This window comes from Myodes glareolus, chromosome 9 (assembly GCF_982192425.1).
Source record: "Myodes glareolus chromosome 9, mMyoGla1.1, whole genome shotgun sequence".
Classification (NCBI taxonomy): domain Eukaryota; kingdom Metazoa; phylum Chordata; class Mammalia; order Rodentia; family Cricetidae; genus Myodes; species Myodes glareolus.
Genome location: NC_142034.1, coordinates 81,388,089 through 81,409,620, shown reverse-complemented (window position 1 = coordinate 81,409,620; position 21,532 = coordinate 81,388,089). Strand labels below are relative to the sequence as shown.

The window sequence follows — 21,532 nt, the reverse complement described above, 5'->3', positions numbered from 1 at the left end:
TCTAGAGATGGTAACTCTGAAACACCAGGATCTTCTGGAGCAAAGTAAACCAAATGAAGATCTTGTTAGAAATAAGACAAAAGGAGGAACGTTCATTTTACAGGCCATCGGCAGTGTCTGTGGGACAGCAAGGCTATGCAAATCTCATTAGTCATTCATCTGAGACCAGGCTGAGGAAAATAACCATTTTCACGATCTCCACCTTGGCTAACCTCCTCCCAAGTCACAGGTGAAGTCAAGAAGTAAACAGAAATACTTTTGACGCTGGATATAAAACCCAAGTCATTATCATTATACCATAGGCAGACTGTTTCTTCAATTTGCATAATTATAAGCTCCCCCTCAAAGAGTAAACATTGCAGCCAACTTAAAAAAAAACAACTACAAAGCAGCATTAAATATGCATTGCTAATTTGACTTTCTAATTTGTCAGGGATCTTCACAAAGACAAGCAGAGCTCCAGAGATCCTGGATGCTTAATAAAACATTCCACCTGTCGAAAAAGAAGTCACAGGGAAAGAAAGCTAAATATCACGGTTGGAGTGGGACTTGGGCATTAGTTAAAGAATTTCAGTTGGTGCCTACCTGTAGGAGTTGATTCTATTAATGTGACTCTCAAATTTATTCTTCTGTGCACTGACTCCTCTCATCAAACGTAGGTGATTGTTTTGTGTGCCCAAGGAAAACAACATTTCCTTAACAGGTTTCTATTTAGTTTTAGATATCAGATGTATGCTGGACATGTATTTGGGCATTTGTAGGAAGTGGTTGGATTCACGCACAAAGGCTACGTTGTCTTCCAAATCACTTTTACTGATCTGTCCCAAACATCTATGACAACTCCTGAACTGGTCCTTGAAGGTTCCAACAATAGCATAGATATGATACCTGCATTATGAAATGTTCACTTGTTCCTATATTCTTTGACTTAAGTTTACAAGTTGGTGACAGTGATAACCAGGCCATGGAATATAGATCTTTATACACAAAAAAGTGCTCCTGAAGTTTCATTACAGATTGTAGGTATGTGTGTATTTGTACATGATGTACGTGTACTCTCTTTAGTAGCTGTCTTTTAAGTTTAACTGTACATCATAGACATCTTCATATGTGTATGTTTCATGTGTACACATCGGTTATACTGTGAATTATCACTGCATTTCAGGTATAAGTAACAATCTCTTTATTCAGTCCTTTGCTTAAAAATATGTGTCATCTGAAGTTACACTTTAAATGACATCAAAATATTCCCCTCCAAGCAAAGCTTCCTGCACAAGCCCAGTTATCCCTGTGGTGATGTCTCCTGATCTCTGAGTGGTCCCAAGGCTGTGTCAAGGGAGGAGTCATCAAGAACCAGGTTGATGACACTGTCCATGGGCTACCAGAACAGAGCCCCTCTAGATACACTTGTCAGGCTTGGGGCTCCTGTCAGAGGAAGAAATGATAAGGGGAAAGAAGGAAGAAAAAGGAGGCAAACCATGCCAGTAACACTAAGGAGACTGCTGTGACGGCAAGCAATCCGTGTAGTCATTCAGATGTTTGTTTAAATAGTGTCAATCCTTGGTCTAGACTATAAACACGCTGCACACAGGAGCAAGCTCTATGCTCCTTGTTACTCCCCAGTCTGAAGCAAATGCGTAATATATTTACATTAGCACGTGAATTCACCTGGGAAATAAAAGAGGAATCAAGTACATAAAGTAAACTTTATAAGAAATTAAGGAAACATTAGTCATAAAGATAAATTTCATTGAGGTGTGAAGAATACATTTAAGAGCTCTATTGTATAATGTGGTGACAACAGTCTGCCACCCAGGGCTCTTGCCAGTTAGTCTTCACCTTGACCTCTTAAGATGAAACTCTTACAAGTGAGGAAGCAAGCACAGGGGGTGGAGTCTCTCAGTCAAGGGAGCACCACTGAGCTAGGCAGCCTGGCATTTAGACAAAGGTCTGTCTTGACTTAAAAATGGATTTGTCATTAGTTTAAAAAAAAACACTAATAGGCTTCAAGTGTTAACTTCACAAAAGGCCTACAAGTGCATGTGGAAATATATACGCTAATACATTAGCTCTGCGGAGCTGTTCTACCATGTATTCACATTTGAGAATAATGTATTACACACACACATATACATGTATGCACACACAGACACACACAGACACAAGTGTTGCTTACCACTGTTATGAATCATAATGTAAATATCTGATATGCAACCCAAGGGGTCATGGCCCACAGATTGAGAAGAACTATCTTAAGGTAAATATTATTCCTATAAGTGAAAAAGCAGACACAGGAAGAAAAATCATTTATTCAGCTTATTTAATGTGCCACAACTCAAATGGGCAGTTCTGGGATGTAGGCAAAGACTCTAGGACTTTAAATCAGATCCTGTTGCCACTAGCCTGCCTTTGCCTCTCTGAAGATCACTTTAGAGAATCATTTTAAACTCTTTTGGCCAGGTGTGCACCTCATCAGCGAAACCTTTCCAGAATTTATCCTTTCTATGTGTAAACAGCTTTCTCAGGCGCACCTTGATCTGTAACTACACATGAGGCATATGAGTCCCCGGAGGACAATGAACTGAGCTAGAGGGAGATTCTGTTCCCACCCAGTGGCTTACGCCTAGGAGAGGAAACAGACTTCAGCCTCTCCTTGCTCTGTAATAGATGCCAGGAAGAGCATGGTATGCGGTGGGGTATAGATAGCTCTTTCCTCCCATATCTGCCTCTTAGCTTTGAAGGGATAGCTCTTCTCCCATACTTGCAGAGTGAGATTTACTCTGGAAGAAATAAAGAAAAACAAGCAAACAAGCAAAAACCCAGTTTCTCACAATTCTAGAGGCTGAAGTACAAGACCAGAGCGCCAACATGATCAGCCTCCAGTGAGGGACTCTCATAACTTGCGAGTGTGTGCCAGTCAGTTTCTCCATGCTTGCCAGCACAGCAGGAAGACTTAGAAAATTATCCAAAGCTCCCTTCATCCCTCTGCACAGCTTCTCTGCTGTTCTCCTGGCGTCTGTGCATGCATGATGTGAAGAGTCTACATAGTCTAGAACCTACCAGTTTCAGACACCATCTGATTTTGTCATCGTGAGACTGACTTAATTTAGTTAACTTATGATCTCTAGCCACATCCATTATCCAACGAAGGACAGAACTTCATCCTCCTTTATGACAGAAAAAAAAATCTCATTGTGTACTATCAGTGCTTGGGTAAACATGCTTTCATATGCTGCCTCAGTTTTAAAAAAAATGCATAAGTACTCAGGTGCTAACTCCAAGAGAGACTTTCTATTTTCTAGCATGCTGTTCATTATTGCTTTAAGATTATTTCTGTGTATGTATTAAGTAGAACATTCAACTGTATGGTAAAAATATATTTAATACATAATTGGTATTTAATAAAAGTTAAGCTTTTCAGTAGTCTCAAGTTCACTCCCTTTCCCTAAAACAGTTACCTTTTTGTGTGTTAACCTTTGGTGACATCTGATGCCCATGTCAATGTGCACACAAATGTCCTGTCTTGTTAAACCAAATTGTCTTACCCACTATCTGCACCATGGTTTTAATTCACTTCATGTTTCTCAGGGATGGAGTGCTTACCTTATTTTTTTAACATAGATGTAATTTTAGTTTTTGACAACTTCACACATGAGTATTGAATCCACATCACTCTGGCCCTTCTTCCCCCCTCCAACTCCTCCTTTTCCCCTCCCAAATCCATGACCTATTCCTTGTTATTGTTACATATATATGTCTTTCTATGGTGTTTATAATATATACTATGTGCACGTGTAAATATAAAGCATATATATGTAGATACATATGTTTGTATATGCAAACTATAGAGTCCATTTAGCATTGCTCATATGTACAAGCATCCAGGGCTGCCAACTTGGGATTGTACAACCCATGTGGGAAATCATCCCTGGAGGAAACTGATTCTCTCTCCATATGTAGCTACTGACTACCTGCGGCTTTCCACTTTGGGTTGGACTTTGTCGAATTCTACCCATCTACACTGGCGTGGCAACTGGTGGCATTATACCAGTCTTATCCAGGAAATTACACTGTTGCGAGTTCATGGGTGCATTTCAAGGAGACACTATCTATCTAGCTGCAGCCATCCTGGTCCTCTTAAAATCTTTCCGCCTTCTCTTTGGTGATGTTCCCTGAGTCTTAGATGTAGAAGCTGCATTGTAGGTGTATCACTTGGGGTTGGGTACCACACAAATACTTATTCTCTGTATTTTGACCATTTGAATCTGTATAACAGTCTCCATCTGTGGAAAAATAAAGCTTTTGTGATGAGGAGTGACAGGTGCATATCTGTGCATAAAATATTTGGGATACCGTTAGATATTGCATTCGCTTGGGAAAATTATAGTAGTGAATTCTCCTCTAGGGCTTATGATTCCTCTAGTCATGGATTGTTTTTTTTGGGTTTACAGGACCAGTTATGAATTATGAATTCCTTACCATCCAGCAGGCTTTAAGAGCAGTTTGACAGCTGTTGGTTACCCCCAAGATAAAAGTGCCACTGTTACAATATTAGGGATATTTTGCCTGGTGAGTCATTAATATGGTTAGTAGTTAAGTTACTGTTCTTTTTGCTACATAATATTATATTGTATAAAGAAATCAATAATATATGTTCAGTCTCCAAATGCTGAATATGTAGGTTGATTCTGATTTATTTGTTCTTATAAACATGGTGCAATAAACATTCCTTTAAGTAATTGTTTTGCAAACATTTTACCTTCTCCATACCAAAAAAAAAAATTTCTGACCATAAAATAATTGTAAGCTCATTGATGGCACCAAGTCATAAGGTAAGTTGTTGAAAACAGGATCATAATACTTTCTTCCTTCTTCGTTGTGATTTGTGTGTTCTCCTTGCTTCAGCACTTCCTTGGTACCTTAGCTACACAATCCCTGCAAGGATATTAAGAGAGAAATATTGTGCAAATTTCCTTGAAGACTAGAGGAATTAAGGATTTAACTTCCATTTTTGGATTTCCCAATGAAAGTATGGAAAACATGAATAAGAGATCTACTATGGGCCAGATACCAGATTTTATCAAGAATATCACATATCCTCCAACAGTGGCAGCATGGTTTGGGGAGGAGAGCAGGAGTTGTAGGGCTATACATTTAACTTGTATGGACCACTTCCCAATCTAGATCTGTTACCAGAAAATGGAGAATGGATGACAGCCAGGTAAAAATTCTAGGTGTGTTGGAGGAGATTTCTTGTTCATTTCCAGCTGCCCAGAACCTAAAGAATCACTCAGAAACTGTATTGGTTAAATCACTCCTTGGCCTTTTACATTATGCATATTTCTAGAGAACTCTTCCATCTTGAATTAATCTATTTCTATTCATCTGCATATTGCCACGTGGCTGTGACTTACTGGCAAGGTTCCGGTGCATCTGTCCCTGGAGGCGGCTACATGGCTTCTCCTGATTCCACCCACTCTCTCTATATATCTCTTTCAGCCTGGCTATACTCTGTTAAGTCATTAGCCAAAAGCAGCTTCTTTATTAACCAATAAAAGCAACACATAAACAGGACTTCCCACACCATAGGTGCCTACCTTAGTATGTTCAAGCACATGCAACATCACCATTACTTACCTGTAACATGAATAATAAAAACCCAGAGATAGATATTGGGGTTCTAAACCTGAAGAACAAAAAAACCAAAAGGAGCCAAGCCACTAGAGACCTCTTAATCTCTTTGAAATCTTCAGACTGAAAGAGAAGTGAGTTCCTGTCTCATCCCACTTGATATTCCTCTCTAGTGCTGGGATTAAAGGCGTGCACCACCACTGCCTGGCCTTGATGGCGAACTAGGCTGGCTTCTGGGATTAAGGGCATGTGCAACCACTGACTGGCCTGTATGACTGACTAGTGTGGCTGCTTTGCACTGACCTCCAGACAAAATTTAATTGTTAAAGGTATCTTTAATTATTAAAACACAAATATTATACCACCATACTTACCTGGTTGTAGACAGCTGCGTACGTCTCCTTCTGCATTGGGACTAAATGAACTCCACAGCTCCACGCATCTCTGATCTTCCCTAGCTTTGTGACTCGCCTTGATGAGTGAGAGAATGAGGCCTGGCTCAGGCACCTGCTCTGTTTTGTCCGATCGTCATGTAATATCACTCAGAGCTCACTGGACATGCAAACATGCTTCCCTGGTGCCTCCTGAGGTCCGCCTGAGGGCAATAATGAACATCTGCCAAATTGAAATGGCTTCTAAAGGCACACAACACTCTGCTCAGGAGGACAAACATATACCTACACACCAAAACCTCAGCCTCCGAGTTCTGACAAAGCAAGATTTATCCAGAGAGGACATATTCTTTTAAGCATGAAACTAACTAGATTGCTCGAAACTTTCTCTCGTTTCAAGTGTCACCAGAAAACAATCTATACAACAACAATACCAACAATAAGGGCAGCCTTTGCTTAGAAAGCCTAGTGCATGGTGACTCATGATTGATGATCCAGCTCAACTGGTATGTTCTTGCCTAGAATACATGAAGTCCAACATTTGATCCTTAGTCCTGCATAAACCACACCCATACCCCCCATCACTAGAAAGGTGGCAGCAAGAGGATCTGCAGCTTAAAGTCATCCTCAACTAGATTAAAGGTCACCCTGGACTACATAGGACCCCGTCTCAAGAAAGTATAGGACCAATGTTACCTGGGTTGGGTCACCATCCCAATGATCAGTAGTTGTATTACCTTGAACACCCCTTGATCTCTCTGAATGCCAACTATGCTGCCTCCACAACAGCAGTAGCCGAGCCTACCTCGTGGAGCTGTTGTGAGGATCAAATGATGTCACCCACAGAAAGTGCTTAGTCAGTGCCTGGCACACCGTAAACAAACAGTACCAACTACCATGTCTGAAAGTTGCCCTTACAAGATTATTCCTTGCAATTTCATGAAGTGCAAACTCACCATCAAAGAAGACAAGTTGTGCTAGACCAGAAATAGCAACACTGAGATTTGAACTTAGAACTCTCTGTCTGACTAATTCATCAAATACTGATCAGGTACCTGCTATGCTCTAAGCACTGCGGATACTGAAACAAGTGAACAAGGCACCATCCCGACCCTCAAAGGGTTCATAGTTTTATGAGAAGCTATGAAACTCCATGACATATCTACCACTCACTGCCTTTGCAAAACTTCCCAGGTTCCCTATTTTAAATACCTTGCATTCTCTGACCAGTGACTGTACAAGCTTTGACTTACTGAATGATCCTGGAGGACCTTACTTTTCCCAGCAGTTCTGAAAGACAGTTACAATTGCTATCTCCATTTGACAGATTAAAATCCTTTTGTAAGACAGAACAACTTGTTGGACTCTGCAGGCAATGTTGAAATTTTAAATGTGGGAGAATCATGGTCAATTATATTGCTTAAGTGAAACAAGGTTATTTTAAAAAAAAATATTTATTTTATGTATATGGTGCTCTATCTACACATAGAGCCCTACAGGCCAGAAAAAGGCACTAGATTTCATTACAGATGGTTGTGAGCTACCATGTGGTTTCTGGGAATTGAACTCAGGACCTCTTGAAGAGCTGTCAATGTTCTTAACTGCTGAGCCATCTCTCCAGCCCCTGATGAATTCTTTTTTATTGATTTTTATTGAGCTCTACATTTTTCTCCGCTCCCCTTCCTCCCTCTCCCCTCTCCTTCAACCCTCTCCCAAGGTCGCCATGCTCCCAATTTACTCAGGAGGTCTTGTCTTTTTCTACTTTCCATGTAGATTAGATTTATGTATGTCACGCTTTGGGCCCTCATTGTTGTCTAGGTTCTCTAGGATTGTGATTTGTAGGTTGGTTTTCTTTGCTTTATGTTTAAAATCCATTTATGAGTGAGTACATATGATAACTGTCTTTCTGGGTGTGGATTACCTCACTTAATATGATGTTTTCTGGGATTGTGGTTTGTAGGCTGGTTTTCTTTGCTTTATGTTTAAAAACCACTTATGAGTGAATACACATGATAATTGTCTTTCTGTATCTGGGTTACTTTTCTCAAAATGATGTTTTCTAGCTCCATGCATTTGCCTGCAAAATTCAAAATGTCATTTTTTTCTGCTGTGTAGTACTCCATTGTGTAAATGTGCCACATTTTCCATATTCATTCTTTGTTCAAGGGGCATTTAGGTTGTTTCCAGGTTCTGGTTATCACAAACAATGCTGCTATGAACATAGCTGAACACAAGTCCTTGTGGCACGATTAAGCATCCTTTGGATATATACTCAAAAGTGGTATTACTGGGTGTTGAGAAAGATTGTTTCCTAATTTTTTGAGAAATCACCACACTGACATCCAAAGGGGCTATACCAGTTTGCATTCCCACCAGCAATGCAGAAGTGTTCCCTTTACCCCACAACCTCTCCAGCATAAGTTGTCATCAGTGTTTTTGATCTTGGCCATTCTTACAGGTGTAAGATGAAATCTCAGAGTTGTTTTGATTTGCATTTCTCTGATGACTAAGGATACTGAATATTTCCTTAAGTGTCTTTCAGCAAGTTTAGATTCCTCTGTTGAGAGTTCTCTGTTTAGGTCTGTACTCGATTTTTTTTTATTGGATTATTTGTTCTTTTGATGACCAATTTCTTGAGTTCTTTGTATATTTTGGAGATCAGACCGCTGTCTGATGTGGGGTTGGTGAAGATCTTTTCCCAACCAGTAGTCTGTCATTTTTGTCTTGTTGACTGTATCCTTTGCTTTACAGAAACTTTTCAATTTCAGGAGGTTCCATTTATTAATTGTTTCTCTCAGTGTCTGTGCTGCTGGAGTTATATTTAGGAAATGATCTCCTGTGCCAATGCATTCAGGTGTACTTCCCACTTTCTCTTCTATAAGGTTCAGTGTGGCTGGCTTTATGTTGAGGTCTTTGATCCATTTGGACTTGAGTTTTGTGCATGGTGACAGATATGGGTCTATCTTCATTCTTCGACATGTTGATATTCAGTTCTTCCAGCACCATTTGTTAAATATACTTTCTTTTTTCCATTTGATATTTTTTGCTTTTCTGTCAAAAATCAGGTGTTTGAAGGTGTGTGGATTGATATCCAGGTCTTCGATTCAGTTCCACTGGCCCTTCTGTTTGTTTTTATGCCAACACCAGGCTGTTTTCAATACTGTAGCTCTGTAGTAGAGTTTGAAGTCAGGGATTGTGATGCCTCCAAAAGTTCTTTTATTGTACAGGATGAAACAAAGTGGTTTGAAACTAGGATTATACTTAAAACAAAAATGTAAGGTACTATTGCAGCACAAATCTTATCGTATGAAAAGTGTGTCTCATGTTCTGTGCCCCTTAACCACAGTGGTCACTCTTAGAGTTAATAAAATATTAAAAGAGATATAAGCTGTGAAAATGAACACATAAATAATTATCAAATTTATATAAGACTTAATATGGACTAAGTTTGCCCCCTTAAAAATATCCCTGTCTGGGCTGTTAGATCTGTCACTGCTGTGTGCCACCTCCCTTAACTATTGCACACAGAGTTTCTCTTGTCTGGGTGTATGCAGTCATAGCCTGGAAGACTTATGTCAAGACAAATTTGAGAAATACGACTAATAAACAGTCATGGCTTTGTGACTACTACAGAGCTGGTCTTCATCATGGGCAGGGACCTGTTCACAGTCCTGTATCCCTGACTCAGAATATTCATCTGAATCTCTACAGTAGCCTGGTGGGCCAGGGAGCTATAGATACAGGCAATACATGGAATGTCACCAGTGTGGTTTTCTCCCCATTGCTGGCATTATTCATGGCTCACAACTACAACCAGGGAGGGAGTGGCGTGCAGCTTTAAGACTCTTTCAAGTTGACTGGAAGTCAAAACAAAGCAGGGAAGGAAGGATCCACACAGAAAAAAAAGCAGGCTTTGACCTTCGCACACAGTCAAAGCCATACACAGCTGGTGCTGGAGTTTAAATCTGTATGGCTTGCAAAACAGAACACCCAAGCAAAATTAAAAACACTAGAGATTTATATTTTGATTTCAAACTGAAAGTTAGAACCCTAAAGCAGTAAATTGTTCATGGATGAATTCCCTACCCGCTGACCAGAGACACAGTCACCTCAGGAAAACAAAGAATGGCTCAGACTGTCCTAAGGAGGAGAGTTAAGTCTTGGCAAAGAACATCATCTTTTGTAAACAACTTACAGACGATGTGTCTCACTTGAGACTCACAGCATCACAGGAGGGAACAAAGGGTATTATTTTTTAACTCATATTACCCTTGCATCCAGTCATGTGGCAATGTGGTAGAAAGAAGAGGACCAGCCCGCATCTCTCTGTGCCTGATGCCCACGTAAGGCAGTCTCTGCTCCTCCAGGAGAGCAATGAGAATGTTTGGAGGGTACAGGCACAGCCAGTCCATCCCAAGAAGCATTTAGTGCTCATTAACTGCCATGCCTTTGCCAAGTCTTCCAGCCAGTCTTCCTTCAGGGCAGAACTCAAGACCAACATTGTTTACTTTGTGAACCTCCTGGGGTGATACTGGAGAAGTTGCTAATGAACCAAGGCAGATAAAGAAGGCAGACAGTTCAATTAAACCCCCAGGAAGGTCTTTTGTGACTCCCTACCTGCTGGGGGAAAACACTAAATCGGAAATGTGTGTATGAATTGAAAAATAAAGAGAAAGGGTGTCTGTGCTAATTCTCCCCAAAAGTTCACAGGCGATTTTTCAGTGGCAAACAGCCCAACTGCCTTCAGAGCTACCAGGCTAGACTTTTGTGAAGAAACTTCGCTGAGGCTAATGGAAACGCCTGTTTAAGCCACCTACTAGTATTCTGTTATTGCATTTAAAGGAGTTGACAGGTAGGCATTTTGTGAGCACTGGGCAGAGCAGAGGTGGTTCCCTGAGGGTGTCTCCTCATGCAGAATATTATACTGTCTTGCAAGAGCAGACGGTCAAAAGTCAAAGAGAATTGGAGTCAAGGTCTAGATCCGCCACTCTCTAACTGTGACACTGGAGAGAGCTTCTGCACATCCATATTCTTCAGCTATGCGGTGGAGCTGCTGCCGCACCAAACAACCAACACGGCACATGTGCTGTAAAATAGATGAATGTTCTCTTTGGTCATTGTATCTTTGTAACAGAGATGGAAGTGACTCCAGAAAGCATCTCATTCAGAATCCAACTGAGATGTCCACGGTTGGGTCCCAGTCTTGCTACCTGTGTGACCTGATTTCATGGCCTCAGTGTCGTAGACCTCCTGTTGCCTTGATAAACAGTTACTATGGTATCTGGGTAAATTCCATGCTTCCCCTAGCCAAGACTACATTGTTTTCTCCGGCTCTGAATCTAGGTAATAAGCGTCTATCTTTCTCAAAGCTCCTTGGGTGATGTTCAGCAATCAGAGTACTCAGCACCAGTCTTTAGGACAATCTGGGATCACTGACCTGAGCCCTAGAGAGAGGCTTTGCAAGCTGAAGTTCTCAGAACAACAGCACGTACTAGAAAATGATAGCAAGTAAGGACCCCAAATATATCCTCAGTTTTTCTGATTCACAATTTAATGATCTCATCAAATCAGCACAGCAAAACTAAGACTGCAGGATAGCTTTGGGGTCTGTTTTGTTGAGTGTGGTCCAGATTTTCCAGGCCACCCATGTGTTAGCAACTGCGTAGAACTGTCAGCTGGTTGTTGACTCCCCCTGGGACTTATCCTGGAGATTTCAGCTACAATAACAGACCCAAGGATCTGCATCTCTGGTTTGCCCCTGACCACAGAAACTATCCGTGCTGGCATCATGAGCCATGTTAATTTCCAGGATGAAAGGAGCTATTGAGATTAGCAAGTCTGGCACACAGACCCGTGGCCTGACACACTGCAGATCTAATTAGAGGCTAAAATCTAAAGGAACTCGGGTAAACAAGAAACCCTCATATTCTGTTGAGTGAAATTTAAATTGGCATATTCAGGATGGAAGACTTCATAATAGTTTTTCAGGAAAACTAACAAATTCCAGTATGGCCCAGCAACCAAACCAAGTATTTCACCCTCAAAGGCTTGAAATCAGAATCTAAATGATGTACCTGCCCTATCTTGATCATTTAGAACCTAAGCTTATTGGATGATCATATGGTGAAAAAGAGTCTTTTGCATTATACATACGTATACATACATTTATATTTATAAAATATATTTATATATCTGTATGTGCATAATGTGAAAGAATTGCCTTTTAAAGAAAGTTTTGTCCTTTGTGACATCATGTGTGGAACTGAAGGACACTTTGATAGGTAAAAATAATCCTAGCATGAAGAAGCAATACTTGCACACGCATTTGTATATTTGTGGAAGCTGCAATGATTGAACTCAAGAGAAGCAAACAGTGTAACGGCTGTTTCAGTGCTGAGGTATGAAGGGGAATGGGGATGGGATGGTGGAGGAGACAAAGCCTTCGTTAGGAAGAAGGAGCTCTTCTGTGCCGTCGACAGATGCTGCGCATCCATGTAAATACAGTAACTAAGATCTCAAAATCACTGAGAGTCCATTTTTAAGTGTTCTTGCCATATAAATGATAAGTATTTGAGATGATTGATACAGTAATTAGTCTGATCTAATCGTTCCCCGAGTGTTCATAAATCATAGCCTCACTTTGTGTCCTCCTGATGTAATTTGTCTGTTTACAGATAAAATAGTAAAACTCACAAAAGAGAAGAGCAGATTCTCTGAATGCCAGGAATATTCTGAGCACCGAGGTAGCACACCTCAGTAAACTTAGTAGACAGGACTATTGCTTATCCTATATTTTATCCCATGATGCTCTTTGCTGATAAAGATGAGAAAATGTGATCACCGGGAATCCAGATAAAGAGACATGAAAACACAGACCAAAGCCAGATGAGAAAACCCCACCTTTAAAAAAAAAAAAAAAAGGAAAACTTTTACTAAAAAAAAAAAAATCAAATCAATAAAAGGAAAACTTTTAGTAAGTGCTATCACTGTTGATAATGACTATTCCTTAAAGCAACACAATGTCTTTTGGCTTCAATCCTCTTCCCTCTTTTATTTTCCTCATTTGTAAGAAGATTTACAACGGGCCCACTCCATGAGGTTAGGAGGACTAAATGAGTCAACGCGTAGAAAGCACTTAGCAGAATGAACGCCTCATAATTGTTCAATGGATGTGAGATTATTATGATAATTGCTGCTAGGCTGTAGATTTGGTCTTTATAGGCAGTAAAACTTACTCATCTAAGAGTGGAAATGCAGCAAATGATTCAGTTGGACGCATTATGTGTAATAAAATATTACATTTATATAATTAGGGCTAACATTTATGACTTTAGATACTGTATTAGTTTTCTATTACTATCTTACAAATTACAGAACTTCACAGCTAAAAGCACCGGCTATTTATCAAGTCACATTGTCTGTAGGGCAGAAGTCTAAGAAATGCTTGGCTGGGTCCCTCGCTCGAGTCTACAAGGCCGCAATTGAGTTCCGATCTTTTTAACAGGGTCTTGGGAAAAATCCACTTCCCACCCAACTCAAACTGTCAGCCAGGTCAGTTCCTTGGAGAAATAGCATCGAAGTTCACATTTCCTGTTACTTCTCAGACCTGCGACCCTCTTATCTCCTACATGTCATCAGCCTTCTCTGCCATGTGACTCCATCCATCCACCTATCCATACGTTCATAGACAATAGAAAACATCTCTTGTGCTTCGGATCTCCCTTCCAAAAGGAACTGTTTGAGACTGGTCAGGCTCATGCTGGGTCATCTGCTTGGAGTTTTAAGTGGTCTGCCAATTCCCTTTCTAGCCATTATCTACAAGAGTACTTAGTGAATGACAAGAGTTTTGCATAAAACCAGAGCCAGGGATCCTGGGGGTCACCTTGGTGTTCTTCCTGCCACAGATTCATTTTCTCGTCCTCTTTTGCTTGGATCATAGCAAAAAGGGACAGGCAGCTAATAGGGAAGTGTGTTATGACATAAATACTAGGTCAAACGCTAGATTTTTCCAAAGATTGATCTATTAACATTCACAGTATGATGGCCATCATGAGATGAAGGAGAACTTAATTTTCTTGGTTACTACAAGCATCTCACGTCACGGTCCACGCTTCACTACATACAACAAAAATAAACATTGCGTGGCTTTGAAAAACAAGATGGGGCAATAAATGAGCGTGTAAGAGTGGCCAGTGTGTGATGTGCAGCTTGCAAAATAATGTTTTGTTTTGTTTTTGAGAGAGCATCTCACAAAAGCGCACAGGAAGTTCTTGTACTCACTCTATAACTCAGCTAGGGCCTGAGCGTATGGCCCCACGCTCACCCCGCCCCGCCTTTTCAGCTAGCTAGGATTACAGGTGAGTCATTTACCTTGGCTTTCCAAGTGGCTGAGATTATTGGTCTACACCTATTTTATAATTACACTTCATAGGTGGGACCCCCCAGGACCCTTAGTCAACACGAACCAGGATTAAAGTTGTTTAATGTATGAAATAGGATCTAGTAAGAATCCCGAATGCAACCGGGTACTGGCTGTGTAAGTCAGTTAGCCTTTTAAATACCAGTTTGGTCCCCTGGGCAGGGAAGAGGTGTATGTTGCCTAACAGGGCTGATTTGAGAGTGTGATTTGTCTTATGAAGTTGACATGGCTGTGACCACCTGTCCCTGCATGCAGCTTTGCAGTGTAAAGACACTGTGTCCTTCTCAGGACATTGCCATGTAGTTGAAGAAATAGAGCTTCAGAACTGAGGCCAGAGCCGTATGTAAACCCCAGTTCCATTTCCTTTAGCAGATTATTAAACAATTAGAGATCCCAGAGTCTTAGGAAGTGGGAGCAGGAAGAATACAGGGCCGCGTAAACACAAGCCATAGTGTGCAGGTGTCATCCAGAGTGGAGACCTGAGTACCACTTCCTTTTAAATCACTAGGCGTTTCTATAACACCTGTATGATTGTTTCCCAAGCTGAAAACCATAGATTTTACAGCTTCCCCATGGCTATGATTTGCTTTGTCTTTATGATGTGTATGTTGGGGCCTTGACATAATGCACATACGGAGATCAGAGGATAACCTCTGAGGTTGGTCCTCACCTTCTACCGTGTATGAGACAGTTGTCCTGAGTTGGCCTATGAGTGTCAGGGTAATTTTCCTGTCTCTATATGCCATCTCACTATAGAAGCATCTGGACTGCAATTATACAACACCTTGTCCAATTTTACAGGGTTTCTGGAGATGTGAACTTATGTCTTCACATTTCATGGCAAGCGCTTTACCCACTAAACCCCTCCCAAGTGCCTTAATATTATTTAACTCAATCTTGTGTTTCCTTATCCATGAAATTACAGTTTTGATCTGCCATTTTCACTTTCTATAAAATTATGCTAAAATAAATGCTTAGCCATTAAAATAAAAATGTACGACCAAAGTTTCCATGTGGCCTTTGTATTGGGGATGCCTACAGTCAAAAAGCAAAGAGGCACCATTTAAATTATAAGTGCCCCTCGGAGTCCCTGATGAAATTAGTCAAGAGCTAACTCTATTTAAGATACTTTTATTTTTTTGTTGTTTGAGTTGTGCCTCCAAATAGAATTCACATAATTTTTAAATTAAGCCTAAGAAATGGGCTGGAAGGGATGGCCCAGTGGAAATGCAGTGCAAACATCCCAGCACCAGACGTCATTCTCAGAAATCCTGACTCCAGAGTCTGTGTTTTTACAACACAGGGAAAAGAAAAAGTGGTGAGGAGCCACGTGACAAGGCAGGAGCGAGAAAGCAAAGAGCAAAGACAGGAAGACAGAGGAGGAGTGAAAGGAGTGGAGTTAGGAAGCAAGGCAGGGAGGAGAGGTGTGGACCCTAGCCGTGCGTACGTGTTTACTTCACTCCATCCCTCAGTTCCTGTGGACTTTATTTTCTGTATATGTGTACTAATACATATGTATGTATGTATGTATGTATGTGTGCATGCCACAGTCAGAGGTCAGTCTCCACTGTTATCCCTCAAGCACTGTCCCCCTGCTCCAGCGCTCACCCAGTAGGCTAGGCTGGCCAGTCAGAAACCCCCAGGGATAGTCCCGGCTTCCCTCGCCAGGCCTGTGCACACCACAGTCTCTTTCAGTGGCTTCTGGGTATTGAGCTCAGTTCTCCCTGTTTCCATGGCAAGTACTTGGCACAATGAGCTATCCCCATCGCCCTCTCTGGACTTTAAATTGCACTTCCTCCCTAGTCGCTTCACCTTGCCTGTTACTTAGGTGATTGACCGCTCTCCCGCTGTTCTTTTCTGTTCGGCCTTTAGAATTCCACCGCGAACCCAGGTGCCACGGATGCGCCCCGGGTCAAAATTATGAACAGTACAGCTTGTTCGTAATCAGCACCATCCGACTCCAGCATCTGAACCGTCAAGCTGGGAGCCTTAACTCTGAGACCCTGCCCTGGAACTAAAACACAGAAGCACTAATTGCGCGTGGGCAGCCAAGTGAAAATGGTCTTGAACAAGAGAATGGAAGGGTTTCTTTAGACTCCCCGCTCCATGCTAAGTGGTTCTCAGGAGGTGGATTTCTTGCAGCCGCTTGCTTCTCCGATTAGAATTACATTTTCTATCTTTGCCATTTCCTATCCCAAGAAGCACAGCCGCGCTGTCTGCTCAGTACCAAGGGAAGAGCACTTTCATTCTGTATTTTAATTAGGCCCTGACATCTGGCGTGGCCCAGGGGCACGTATTTGCACACCTGCAGGCTATTGGCTGTGAAGGAGCCCAGCCTGAGTGGAGATTATGTGCGCAGATGGAGTCTATGGTCGTTTAATTTAATAGAGCAATTGTGTGGGCCTTGTCAAATGTTCTGCAATTGTGAAACGTGGGCCCCTCTCAGCTCCAGGTACACTGGGCTGTTCCTTATGTAATGCATATTTCACCTCTCCTGCCAGACATGGTAGAAAACGTAGTCAGTTAGAGCAGACGCTTGGCAACCAGGCAATCTTGGTAACCTTTCACAGGAGCAAAGAGAATGATGGGACGCTGGGAAAGAGCAGAATTCATAAAGACAATGAGATCTGTCAGGTTTCTAAGTGATCATCCACCCTCCTGTGGCAAGCCAATGTGCTCTGTGGAGCTCCAGGCTCCTCTAATGAGGACTAAGAGTGAAGCCAAAGAGACAGGAGGTGGACAGAAGGCACTGTGCTTTTCCACATCTGGATGGCCACCCACGGCTGAGGTGCCACTTGGATGGAGCTGCACTGTGTCGCTCAAACCTCTCCGGGTACCCTCTGTAGCTGACCGGTCCCTAGACATCTATGAGAAGAGTGGCTAACGGTCACAGGAAGTGGTGTGGCCAGACCCAAGGACCCATGGGCTTCCCAAGCGCATCCTTTTGGATGTTCTCAAAGCTTTGGAGCCAACCCGGGTGGCTCGCTAGAAAACACACTCATCAGTGTGTTCACTGGCTGTGGCAGTCAGATGCTCACAGTTGACTTACTGTGTCATCTAGTTGTCTTCTGACTGCCCAGTGGGTCCTGGCTAGCTCCCTTACCTCAGGAGACAGGGTGCTAATAACAGAGTAACAAAAGACAAAGGAAAAGACTGCAGGCATAGTATTGAAGAAATGTTGAGAGGAGTGGAAATTGCCCATGGGCTAGGAAGGTCTAGGTACTAAGACATTCTTTCATGGATGGTGAGAAACTGTGGGAAATCTCTAAGAGGAAAGGAAACAGGAGGGTTTGTGGGCAGGCCTGGTTTCCATTCCCACCTTCACTATTTTCCAACAGCGTGAAATTTACATTAGGCTTAGGGAAATGGCTCAGTGGTTAAGAGTATTATTGTTCTTCTAGATGATCTAAGTGCCCGTCAGGTGGCTAACAACCTCCTGTAACTCCGTCTCCGGGGGCTCCAGTGGCCTCTTCTTGCCTTCTGGTGCACCTGCATTCATGTGCGCACACCCACATGTATACCCATAATTCAAAATAAATCTTTAAAAAAAAAAAAACAATCTACAGAAGAAAAGAAACTTACATTAAGTGGCACCATTTGTCTACACTTTTGTTTACTCATTTTCCCATGTAAAAACTGGGAATAATTATAATGCAACTCCTAGAGATAATCGCAATTAAAAGAAGCAATGAGTATAAAGCACTTAGCAAAATGTCACACACGTAATAAATGCCTCGTTAGTCACAAGGCAGCTTGTGGGAACAAAGAGAATACAGATGGCAGCGATGACAGCAGCGCTCAACATCAGAAGCCCAATATTGACTGGAAAAGAGGAAAGAGGCGGCGGCAATAGTGGGGAGGAGCAGAGGCTCGGAAGGTGGGGCATTACCTTTGGGAGAGGCAGGACACCGAGTTCAGAAACGAGTAAAGAGACAAAGAAGTACTGAGGTGGAAACATTTACGACAAGAAAGAAAAAGCGGCTTTCCAAGAAGGCAGGGGAGCTGAGCTTCAAACGATTGTGCTCGCCCTATGAGAACACCGGTGTTTAAGGAAGGAAGTGGCAGACTTACCAAATTTACCAAACGTCTACGCAGAGTGGAAAAGCAACTTTCTGTCGTGATTACTTTTGTCAAGACGGTGGTGCATTTGCATGACAAGAATCCAGGATTCTGGGTTTGTTTGTTTGCTTGCTTTTCAAAGAAATAAACAAGAGGACCACAATTAAAAAGTAACCTGTTACTTCTGGATTTGTGAAAATGCTTTCTCTCGACCCCTAAAAAAAAAAAAAAAAGAAGAAGTGAAGTGTTCTGATTTGGTTTTGTTGTTTCTGTTTTTCTCTCAATTGTGACAGCAGTTTGCAAGCCATTTCATGGCCACAGACTTTTAATTCCAAGAGCTGGTCAAGCCTGTTTGGGTTCAAATACCAGAACCCACGTTAGATGGTACTGTGAACTCGGGTTTGTTGCCTTAGATTTCTGAAACACAGCTTCTTGGTTGGTCCAAAGGTATGGAAACACCCTCTTTTCCTTTATAGAAAGCCTCAGTAAGCACCCAGCACAGTGAATAACAACACGTGGGAAGTACTCAGACAGAGGCAGCCCCCTTCCCTGCACCGCCCAAAGCAGGCCCTCTTCAGATGGCTCAAGAGTTTGAGGGAGAAGGAATGCTTGAAGGTGGGCATATTGCCCTGGTGATCCTGAGAGCATGGGACTTCACCAAGATTAGAACCCTCTGGAAACTAATCACGGGCAGGTGTGGAACTCCAGGTCCTGTTCACCAAGATCTAGGTGGATGTGTGTATATGAAATAGGGCCCCTATCACCCTGAGGGCAAACTGCTGCCCAGTGAGTAAAATAAAGGTTCTTATTCAGAAAGTCAAATTTACCACCTGTACAGGCTACTATTCAATGTGGGATAGTGTCCTTGCTAATGTTCGGTGAGAGTCAAGTCAGTATGTCGGTGTCTGCTTTTATGCTTTTTAAAGTGGCCTTCACTGAAAAAGTAAAAGTGTTAAGATTCTAGGTCAACTGCCGCGTGTCTTTGGCTATATAATGCCAAACAATGGGAGCCTCGGTGTGCAAGGCAGAAACTTCCTGTTTCGTTGGTTGGGACAGGAGGCACAGGCGTGGCACCTTTTATCCATGTCTTTGAGCATATATAGGAGGCACCTACCCAGGCATTGCTTATTTCAGGCACACCCTTCTCAATACCCAGGCTGCTCTTATAAGCGTTTGCAATGAGTCAGTTATTGTATGGAGTTGTTGCTTTATGGCCTAAGAGTGGCAGGGTGTTCAGGCTGTATAATTAACCTGGAAATGAAAGAGTAGTTCACTCTCTTGATATTCAGAACTTGGGAGCCCTACTCGATAGATGTGCAATGCATTCCTTTGGATACCAGACACAGAACCACTCCTGCAGAGCCTGCTCTGTCTCCACAACATGATGTCTGATCATCACTGTCCGAGGTAACTTCCTGCCACTGGGAAAACGTACCTTAGATAATCAGCCTTAGTGAAGGGCAGGTTGGTTTGGGCTCATGGTTTCGGAAAGCTTAGTCCGTGTTCACTGGGTCCTGCTGACTTTGAGCCTGTGGTCAGATTGTACATCGTCATGGAAGGATGTGATAAAAGAGACTGCCCACCTCATCATGGTCTGGAAACAAAGAAAAGGAAAAGAGAAGGAGCTGAACTCTCAGTAGCTGCTTCAAAGTCATGCCTTCGGCGTTTTCTTCTTCCAGGTCTCGTGGCCTAAATGTTCTACCTCCTCACGATAATGCTGTAGGCTCGCAATCAAGGCTTGAATACATTGTCCTAGCGGGGACCTTCAAGATTACAAGTGGAGCATTGGAAAAGTCCAGATTTAGAATGGCCTTGGATGGAAGTTCATGCCTTGCTGAGTTCAATAAATGAGCATGTGGAGGAAATGGAACTCATAAAAACAAACTACACATTCAGTGAAATAAATGATTATAAATGTACCGTTTGTGACGGACACAACGGTTTTCTGGATTGGAGGCCAGAATTAGTTATTGTTCTTATGTGTGTGCTCCCTTGGTGACACTGTTAAGGGACTGATACGTTATTCAGATTGTGGACTGTCACACAGGAGTGGTTCTGAAGAAATTACAATACAGATGGATCTTCCAGACAGATATCCAGCAAAGACAGCCTTATCATGCAGGGTACGGAACAGTTAATGTTGGCTGTGCCTAGAAGTCTATTCAAAGTCAGATAACAAGGCAAATTCAAAGAAAATAATTAGGGATTTAAAGGGCCCCCAAAAGGCTTCTTTTAGAGGTCTTAGAATTGTAATTTTTATGATTCAAAAGGAAGTCTAATGATTGTCTAATTATTTATTATGGATTGGGCTGCTGCTTTGATGACTATAATAGAATTGAAAGTTTGTACCTCCAGGGTACCAAATCCAGCTTAAAATCCTTAGGGGTTTCCCCCCAAGAAACTCAGGCCCAAAAGCTAACAGGAAAAATAGGTGGAAATGGTTACATTATTAACATCTGTGAGAATATCATAAATATCTGATAAGAATCAAAATAATTAGATAGAGTCACAAGATTTCCTGAAACCTAAATTATTATTCTTACTTGTATGCTCACACATACATGTGTTTCCCGTCCCCACTGTATGTGCATGTCTGTCTGTCAACTTGCTTGCCTGCCTGTCTGTCGTCTTGTAAATCTTGACCCCAGGATATTAAGACATACTAGAAGACAAACAGGAATGATTCAGCCCCAAGAGAACCCAAATCCACTCACCTACCTGGGACCACTAAATCTGAAAGGGACTAGGCATTTTTCCTACTGGCCACCACCCCTGCCTCTAATGATCTTACAACTGAAAGTACACACAAGAGATGAATGCTTTTGAAGGTACAGTGGCCTTGTCTTCTGTTGACCGCTGTATCAGTGTTTTGATCAAGTAAGCAATTTCTCCTCCTTTGCACAGAAATAATGACAATGGATAAGCAAAATAATACATGTGTTTGGCCCCCAAAGTTAGCAACCATATCTGCTGTGATTGAAGCAGACACCATATACTTAGTTTTATTGAGCAGGTATTGTGTGCATTACCT

At 42.0% G+C, this 21,532-nt stretch overlaps 1 protein-coding gene across 3 annotated transcripts in view; it reads left to right on the top strand.

Annotated features, from left to right (window-relative positions):
• Atp10b (ATPase phospholipid transporting 10B (putative)) overlaps positions 1-21,532 on the top strand; it is a 289,706-nt gene that overhangs the window by 106,510 nt on the left and 161,664 nt on the right. The window lies entirely within an intron of this gene.